This window comes from Triticum aestivum, chromosome 2D, assembly GCF_018294505.1.
Source record: "Triticum aestivum cultivar Chinese Spring chromosome 2D, IWGSC CS RefSeq v2.1, whole genome shotgun sequence".
Lineage (NCBI taxonomy): Eukaryota > Viridiplantae > Streptophyta > Magnoliopsida > Poales > Poaceae > Triticum > Triticum aestivum.
The window spans coordinates 555,089,561-555,099,536 of record NC_057799.1 but is presented as its reverse complement, the minus strand read 5'-3'; the positions used below and the strand labels follow the sequence as shown (position 1 = coordinate 555,099,536).

At 47.7% G+C, this 9,976-nt stretch overlaps 1 pseudogene; it reads left to right on the top strand.

Annotated features, from left to right (window-relative positions):
* Positions 1 to 3,380: 3,380 nt before the first annotated feature.
* LOC123054462 (wall-associated receptor kinase 4-like) lies at positions 3,381 to 7,794 on the top strand (annotated as a pseudogene).
* Positions 7,795 to 9,976: the final 2,182 nt, after the last annotated feature.

Sequence of the window (9,976 nt, the reverse complement as noted above, 5' to 3'; positions counted from 1 at the left end):
TCGTACCCTATAATAATCTCTTCATTTGTTCTCCGCTTTTAGTGCCTTTGGAGTGACTCTTTGTTGCACGTTGAGGGATTGTTATATGATCCAATTATGTTAACATTGTTGAGAGAACTTGCACTAGTGAAAGTATGAACCCTAGGCCTTGTTTTCAAGCATTGCAATACCGTTTCGCTCACTTTTGTTACTTACTACCTTGCTGGTTTTATAATTTCATATTACAAAAACCTATATCTACTATCCATATTACGCTTGTATCACCATCTCTTCGCCGAACTAGTGCACCTATATAATTTTCCATTATATTGGGTCTGTTGGGGACACAAGAGACTCTTTGTTATTTGGTTGCAGGGTTATTTGAGAGAGACCATCTTCATCCTATGCCTCCCACGGATTGATAAACCTTAGGTCATCCACTTAAGGGAAATTTGCTACTGTCCTACAAAACTCTGCACTTGGAGGCCCAACAACGTCTACAAGAAGAAAGGTTGCGTAGTAGACATCATCCGCCGGGCCCTGCCCGCGCGGCGCCGGCGGCGACGGGCCGTTCTTTTCGGCCTCCCGATAGCGGCGGTGCAGCTCGGCGGCGACGGTGTGGCTTGGCGGCGGGACTCCCGCGGGCTTCGGGGTCCTCGGTGCGGCGGCGCGGCCGTTGGTCGCGGGGCGGCGTGGCAGTGCTGGTGGCCGGCGGCACCCGTGCGGCCCAGATCTGGGCCCTTTGGGGCTCCTTCTGGGATGGGGCGGGCCGGCGGCTCAGTGCGCTGTGGCGCTCCTCCCTGGTGTCGGTGGCGAGGAGGCGGTGGTCTGCGGGCGGTGGCGGCTTTGTCAGCCGGCGAGCTGCAGCGCGACAACAGGGGCTGTTCGGACCCTTTGGGTCCGGCTGGGCCGCGGCACCTGGCAGGCCCCTTGTCCATGCGTCCGATCGGCTCCGCAGCGGCGGTGGTGGATGTTCCCTCACGTCGGCTGTGTTGCAGATGCCCCCGTGCCCACTATCTCTTCTCCCATCCTCCGGGTCTCGTGTCGGTGGCCTCAGGGACACGGCGAAGTTGGTTCGGTGACCGTGATGACACATGTTGGCAGGCGGCATGTTGGGCGGTGTACTTTGGATCGTCTGGGGTGATGGTGGGGGTTTGGGTCGAGAGAAATCTCTGGCGGCTCGTCCGGCCCCGACGCCTGCGGGTGCCGCCGAACCTTCCTGAAGGGCGTCGGGTACTCCCTCCCCCACTCCCCCCTCGCGTACCGGTGGAAACCCTAGGACTAGTCCGGGCAACAGCAGCATCGACGTCGCCTCCTTCTTGAAGGTGTTGCTTGGTACGCGGCGCTTCGGAGTGCTGGGTGCGTGGTGGTACTTCTTTGGTGGGTGCAGCGGTTGCCGGCCATCTTCGTTTCGTTGATCTGCCGTTGTTGGCATTTATTTCTCTTTCTTTTTCTCTTTTATTTTCTTTGGGCTTGTTTGTGTTGCGGCCAGCGAGCTGGTCGGATGTTGCTTTATCTATAAAGCAGGGGAAACCCTTTATCGTAAAAATGTTGGACTTGAGTCCGTTAAAAATCATCTGAACCACCGTAGAAGTATAGCAGAGTAGTGTGTGGTTACATGTGATGTGCCGTCGGGGCGTGTACACGTAGATGTGTATGTGTCGTTCAAGAGCATCGTGCAAAGCTAAGGTCAAGCCATTTTCCACAGGCTGTGGGCAAAGGAAGGCGCCGATGATGATGACGACGGGAGAGGCGGAGAGTGCCACCAAAAGCAACGCTCCCTCCATCCACAATATAGTACTTTTGTAAGAGAAATTCCACAGTGTAAGCAACAAGCCAACCGTGGTGGACTTGAACAATGACATCTTGTTACGGGCGCCATATTTTCTCAGTTGTCGCAACGTATGGTCTTGACGTCCATTTAGACCTTATGCATTGACCCGCACAAACAAGGCCGGTCTTCGCCGTGGCTGTGATGCAGTATTTACAGTTGTTGCCATTTCCTTTCTAGTGATAATAATTGGGACATTGAGAGCATCTATAGCCACATATGGCAAATTCGGCCCCTTAAACACCCGCGGACACGCCGCGTCCGCTGCAGTGACCGGGCATACCTCAAATTTCACTTGTTGCATCCGGACATCTCATATCCGATTCTTATATCCATATAAAGACATGCAAAAGGAGATAGAACCTGCGTACTACGTCGATCCTAACTACTCCTTGTCGAAGATCACGATGATCTCCGTGCCCAGCTCCGGCAGCATGGGCGACAGTTGAAGCTCCGGCTGCTTCGCTCCGGCCTCCTCCGCCTCTATCTCTGCATCGAGCTCGGGCCCGACGCGGACGCCTTTGAAGCAGCGCTCGCCGAGTGCACTGCGCGCGAGCAGGAGGAGGACGCGCGTCGCCGGCGGGATGAGGAGATCAGTGCGCTCCTCTACGAGCAGGCGCTCGCCACCGTGCGCGAGTTTGACGCCAAGCAGGCGGGATGGCGCCGCGAAGCCGAGGAGCAAGACAAGATGTACATCGATCTTGTCTCCAATGACGATGAGTGAGTGCCGCCGCCGCCGCCACCCAAAGAGCTCCAGTGAGCTCCGTTTTTGGCTAGTTTAGGGTAGGGCGGCATCGCAATGTAAAATATCTTCGAAATGCAGCGATGATCAAACTATGTATGTAGTTGTGTTCTTCATTTTGCTCGGGAATGCTTTTTTTTTTAATTTACGATTTCAATTGAGGACTCTGTTAGGCCGCAGCCGATTTCGCCCCTCAAATCTCTGATTTCTCAGCCCTTATCCGTGATATAAGGGCTGCTGATATACGGGGCCTGCTAGAGTGGATAAGGACCGCTGATATACGGGGTCTCCTAGAGATTCTAATGTATGTATGCTAGGCCTTCGTGAAAATGAACGTCGATCTCAACTTTATGCATTGACTCATGACGCAAGGCCGGTCTTCGCCGTGCCTGTGATCCGCTATTTACAGCTGTGGCCATTTCCTTCCGAGCGACAATGATTGAAGAAAATTGACCTCTCTTCAGAGACTGTGAAATTGCATAACGGCACGCGCAGATCAAAACTATTGTAAAGCAGGGAACATGAGGGTTGAGTTATGAAACTACTCCCTCCGTTAAACGCTCTTATATTATGGGACGGAGAGAGTGGTAAAAACTTGTATTTCTGCTTAGTTTCAATTCATCAAGGTCTGGGTGAAGAAAGAGGTTTGCGAGGACTAGACCTCAGGTTTATATACATGCATCAGGACGGAAGAAATTTCTTGATCTAGATAAAGAAGAGACATAAACCTGAGGGCTTTTTGCACAAAACCACCTAGGCGACGTGAGGCCAGGATACCGGGAAGCTAGAAAGAAAGGTCGATGTTCGAACAAAGCATAGCCACCACACCGTGCACAAACGAGAGGAAGAGGCGACATGCCATGCCGAAGGGAGAGCAGATCAGCCATGTCCGCATGGCGGCTCCGCCCGCTCATGCTCTTCCTCTTCCTCTTGCCCCGCGGCGCACTCTCACAGATAGGGAGGGGATTGGCGCTGCCGCCATCATCGCCGATGGGGTTTAACATAACGTGCAACAGCATCGACTATCCATTTGGCATCGAAGGGATAGCGCAACAACCAGGCTTCGAGGTAACGTGCGGCCGAAACAGTGAGGCCATGTTGCAGATCGACAAGCATAGCTATAAAATCGACTATGTGTCGGTGGAAGAAGGCTTCGTCGTCGTCTTAGCCGGGCCCATCCACCAAGTCTGCTACGACCGCAACGGTAAGCAGATGAAGGCCACCGGAATCGGCAATATCAGCTTGGAGCAGACGCCCTTCACCTTCTCCAAGAGCAATAAGCTGGTGGCCACTGGATGCAACTACAAGCTGGTTGCTAAGTTCAGCAACTCGTCGGACGGTGAAAGTTTCTGCTCCACCTCCTGCGACGAATACTCCGGCACCGTCGATTGTATCCATGGGTTAGCATGCTGCGAGGTCCCCATGCCGATGAACACCACTCGAGAGTTCACCTTCAAGTTCGACAAGATAGAAGAGCAAGACATTGGCTACGAGGATGGCACTTGTAGCGCTGCCTTCTTCCTCGACCAAGGCGAGCAAGTCTTCATGGGTGGCAGAGGCAATGCGCAGAGACCGCTGAAAGACATGTTGTTGCCGGCTGTTGACCACAGGATGATCTTGGATTGGGCAGTTGGACGCGGCACATGCCACCAGGCCTCGACCCACAACTTGGCGCGAAGGTACTGCAACAAGATGAGCGGGTGTATTGACGCACCCAGTGGAGCGGGCCATCTCTGCAAGTGTCATGCAGGGTATGACGGGAATCCGTACGTTGCCGATGGATGTGTAGGTAAATATTTCTTCATCCATCAGAGAGATATGATTTCACCTGCAGTTTCACATGAAAGCACACAAATTCACTTGGGGTCTTGTAATATAGCCTGGTAGATTAACAAACATGTTTCTTTTTTTCAAGGGCAACCACCCTGGTTCCATTACTATATCTTTATTAGCTCAACCGGATGAAGAGATTGAAATCTAGGCAAGAAAGCTACCACACAATCAAAAAACAAAGTTGGGTGGTTTGGTTTCTACAACATCCTGGCGTTTCTGAAATTATCCTGTGGAACAGCAATCATCGGCAAAAGCCTAGAAAAAATACATGGTCCTGAAGAGAACTATTGAAGGCCGAGACAGCACGAGTATAAATCGGTTTCATCACTTGCATAAGTAGAACTAACTGTATATAACATTATAAACCACTGGGTAAACTACCGAACAGGACAGTCAGGTTCAGCAGTATAAGAAATTCTATTACTCAGCCTTCTTTTATGAATAGAAATATGCCTCTCTGATTTCTGAAATGAAGTGTTGCATTGTTGGTTTAGATATCGATGAATGCCGGACTTCCGACAGCAACAATTGCACCATTCAGGACTTCTGCCACAACACCCGAGGAGGTTATACTTGCTCATGTCCCAATGGCTGGATCGGTGACGGTTACCTTACAGGGACAAACTGCAGTGAGGCACTCAGTCCATCTGGTAATATCTAACACTTTATATCTAGAAAGATCAACCAAAACGCATGTTGCCCAAATTGTACTTAACATTTCGCACAATATCAAAAGCTACAACTAAGCTACTTTTATGCATAATCTCTGTTCCTTTTTACATGTTCTGAACATGGATGCAGTCCCCAATATAAGATCATTTTGCAAGCTATGTTAGCTTGCAAAATGATCTTATATTATGGGATGGAGGGAGTACATGTTAATCGGAATTAATTTAAAAGAAAATAAGTAATGAAATTAAAGTATTAGATCTAATATTGACCATTCTCTTCAAATGCAGGTTCCCCTATGCAACAACCACAAGGTATGATAACAAAATCGTATTTGCTAACCAGTGACACCAGAGGACTAAATTATTAGTGCCATTGACGATTTATGGCTATCTATTAGGTCTGAATGACTGCAATCATCCAGAAAAGAACCCCTGCACATACCCAGCGTACTGCAATGATGAGCAAGGGGTAGTTGGTGTGATTGTCCTCTCGGCATGAGTGGGAATGGCAGGAAAATGGGAAGTGGGTGCTTTCCCATATATATTGCTTTGGGTAACTTACTCAACACACCTGGCATTACCAATTCTGATTATCATATTTTGTTTTTACTTCAATCTTATCCTATTGAGGCAATTCAGATAAAACGGTTTTTCGATGGTGCCATGGTATGTTCTGATGGAGTACAGTGTTTATACAGACGATAATTCATAAGAGTTCAGTACCTGACCCAAGAAAAAGTGTTAAAGTATCTTCGCGGGGGTGGGAATAGAGCTCACACAAGCAGATACACAAAAACTAGCTTCAGCTGCAAAATTTTGTGATAAATTTGCAATTTATAAAGCTCTAAAAGGACAAGCTCGGTGTATGCCAAATTGTTTTTTAGCCCCTTGTCCTTACATTTTTACCACAGACCACAAAATGATAATTCTACCAAATTTACATGTGCATAGAGTGTTCACATATCTACTCCCTCTGATCCATATTAGTACATGTTTTGGGTTTTTCTTTTAAAAGAACTTGTAAACACTCCTTTTCTTCGAATAAAGTGCGTATGGGCACATGAGCTCCAAAAAACTGTGTCTCTATACAGCTCTTATGATGGCTCATATGAATGGCCAATGAACTACAGGCATAAAATATTTTGCAAGTTTACATAGAGTGTTCATGATTTATGACTATATAAGAGAAGGTTACCTGTATCAAACACACCTTCCCTAATGGCTAGTGTCAAGGAGATTTGATAGCTTATGCTTGTCCTAGAGATTATGTCAAGATAGCATCTGTATGAGAGTAATCAAAAGTAACTTGGTAGCTATCAGCATTTTTTACTAAAATGTTACTTCCACATGTGGTACATGCAGAACGAAGACTTAGCTTTTCATCCAATATTTGCAGGTGTTGGTCTTGCACTTGTGGTTATAATATCTAGCACAGCTCTGTGCTGCTACTGGGGCATGAAGAGAAGAAAGGTGAGAAGAAAGAGAGCTGAGTTATTCCGTAAGAATGGAGGCTTGCTGTTGCAGCAGAGATTTACGGCAATCACATCTCAAGGTAAGGACTCTTCAGCAAAGATATTCAGTGCGGAAGAGCTCAAGACTGCAACTAACAACTATAACGAGACTCGAATTCTTGGCCGAGGTGCATATGGCACAGTGTACAAGGGTGTTCTTCCAGATGAGACTGTGGTTGCTGTAAAGAAGTCTAGGGTGTTTGATGAGAGCCAGGTGGAGCAATTTGTCAATGAGATTACCATCTTATCACAGACCGATCACCCGAATGTTGTCAAGCTTTTGGGATGTTGTCTAGAGATAGAAGTTCCCTTGTTGGTATATGAGTTCATACCCAATGGAACACTCTTTCAGCACATCCACAACAGAAGTGCACCTCGCTCCTTAACATGGGAGGATACCTTAAGGATAGCTGCAGAAGCAGCAGAAGCACTTGCCTACCTCCATTCCACATCTTCTATACCAATTATTCACAGGGATATCAAATCAAGCAACATATTGTTGGATGAGAACTTTGTGGCCAAAATATCAGACTTTGGTGCATCAAGATCAGTTCCATTTGATCAAACTCATGTAACCACCCTTATTCAAGGTACTATAGGTTACCTCGATCCTGAATATTTTCAAAGCAGCCAGCTCACAGAGAAGAGTGATGTCTACAGTTTTGGAGTAGTTCTTGCAGAACTATTGACAAGGCAGAAGCCCATTTCTGTAGGCAGGCCAGAGGAATCATGCAACTTAGCAATGCATATGGTGATTCTAGTTAATGAAGGGCGCCTACTTAAGGAGATAGAGCCAGACATTTTGGCAGAAGCAGGTGAAGAGCAGGTCTATGCAGTTGCGCAGCTCTCTGTGAGATGCTTAAATATGAATGGGCAAGAACGACCCATCATGAAGGAGGTTGCATCAGTTTTAGAGGGGCTAAGAAGGTCATTCACCAATGACAAGGAGCAAACTATGAGAAGAACAGATGAACCTGCACAGAAATATAATGAACAAGGGCACCTTCTACGTGAGGCAAGCTCGACTTCCAACCTGCACTATTCAGAAGGAAGCACACAGTTGAGCATGGAGGCTGAAATGAAAGCTTCTTGTCACACTCCAAGATGACGCTTCTCATAATATTTAAATGTAAGTTGACATATCAAGACAATGTGTAATATATATAGTTCTGGAGAATCATGTAAAATAGCTCAGAGTAATCGCTATTACTTATTTATAGGTCAACAATCACCACAGGAGAAATTCTTGATATCCCAATTGTGGGTTCAGATCCAGTTCTACTTTAGAGATTTACACCAACTGAATATGGTAACCATGTTCAGGATATCACCATATCGGCCGGGTGCTGAGTAGGGAATAGGCAAATTTTCCAGTTATTCGGCTGATAAATGAGTTAATCGGCTATTCGGTGACCCACCGAGTAGCAATTAACAGACCAAGATGCCGATTAACCAGCTGATATTCACATTTGTTCCTTAAATTTGATCTAAATCAAGCATTAAAAACCCTCTCACCTGACTGACGTCGACGTGTATGCAAAACCAGGGGAATGCAGAGTGCCTGTGAAAATGTAGTGCACACGCCTACTTGGCCCCTCAGGATTAGGTTGTCAATTATGCAGCTAGTCCATGGTTAAAAAAAGTACTATGTTAATTTGAACCCAATGCATTGGGTTGCGCCGTTCCAAGTCCTATTAGCACTTGAGGCCCAGCTTAACGATGGATATTCACACAACCAGTGAGTCTAGTATATATGTATTTCGCTGATTGTCACACATACAGATCACTGATCATGGATTCATGGCTTCATGGGTATAATTAATTTTACCACCTCAAAGCATAATCTGCCTAAATCGTACTAGATGAAAGTATGCAGGATGTGAGTAGTAATACATTTCTTTTCCCTGAGTAAGTAGCCGGATCAACCTAGTTTGATCAATACATTTACCTAACATCATGACTGGGCTTCAAAATAAAACATATACTCCTACTTTGGTACAGTACAAGCGACTCACCCTGGCCTCTTGCATTCCACCGCGGAAGAAGCCAATAGCTGTTCCAAAATATAGAAATAAAGATCCTAGGTTGTAGCCCCTTACCTCGCCGCCATGGCGGCAGGCACTGGGACTCCGGCGCGGATCCGACCCTGGCCTCCCCGAGCAAGCTGCGGCCTCATCACCGCCCATATCCCCCCAGCCCCTCCCGGAGACGCGTTACTCGGGGCTACACTTGCCTCCCGGGCCTCGGCCCGTGAGGGCACGGTGAGACGACCTCCCACGATAGCGGTCGTGGGTCGAGGGCTCGAGGCCAGCCGCTTCCTCGTCGTCTCCGGCGACGCCCACCCGCGTCCAGTCCGTCCCCTAACCTTGGCGAAGCCTGTGCCGAGGAGGGACGGCGCGCGGGGGCCGCTGGGGGGTGGGGGGTAAGCGGCATTGCGGCCGACGGGAGGGCGCCGCGGCTGAGGCGACGATGTGGGGGATGTGGCCGCCGTGCCGTTGCGAGTTGCGATAGAGGAGGAGTATTTTTTATTTTTTTTGAGTGTACATTTTTTTTTCTTTTTAAGACATGGAGGAGGAGTATTTTTTATTTTTTTTGAGTGTACATTTTTTTTTCTTTTTAAGACATGGAGGAGGAGTTTTTTTTTGCGCAAAACAAGGAGGAGGATTTTTTTTTTAGAAATACAAGGAGGAGGAAATTTTTTTGGGGGGTTAAACCAAAGATTTATTGCTCATAGTCCGCGGACAACCATGTCGCCCTTGATCCGACGAATGGGAAAGCTTGGCTAACCTATCTGCATATGTGTTCGATGCTCTATCTTCAAACATAAATATACAATTAAAAGCTAAATATCTAAGCTTAATCTTGCTAATAATAGCTCCGTACGCTCCACGACTTCCTTTGTCAATGTCGCCAACCACCTGTTTCGAGTCTGAGGCCATGCCAAAATTTTGGAGCATACGATCTTACGCTAGGGATAAACCCTCACGGCAAGCAATCGCCTCCAACATCACCACATCGGTTATACCTATGATCACCAGAGCCGAGCTACCCAAGTAGTTGCCCGCCTCATCTCGACCCACTGCCACTGTTGCAGCCATGGGCTCTAGAGGTACCCTCGTCAATGTGGATCCCGGAGGTGGACCTTAAGGTCTAGCTGTTGCAACTCGCGATGGTGTTGTTCCTCTAGTCTCGGCTCTCGGTTGTAGTTGAAGCTCGGTCATGAATAGTGTGATGAATTGATGGGTTGCTGAGCGGCTTTGATAAATCTCTTCGTGGATGGCCTTCCTCCTAGCCCACAAGGAGGAGGAGATGGTAGAAGCGACAAGAAAGGCGGAGAGAAGAAGCCCAAGTTGTGAGTCTGGAAACTGTGAAGCCCAAAAGAAAGAGAAATTGTGAAGCCCGTGACTGA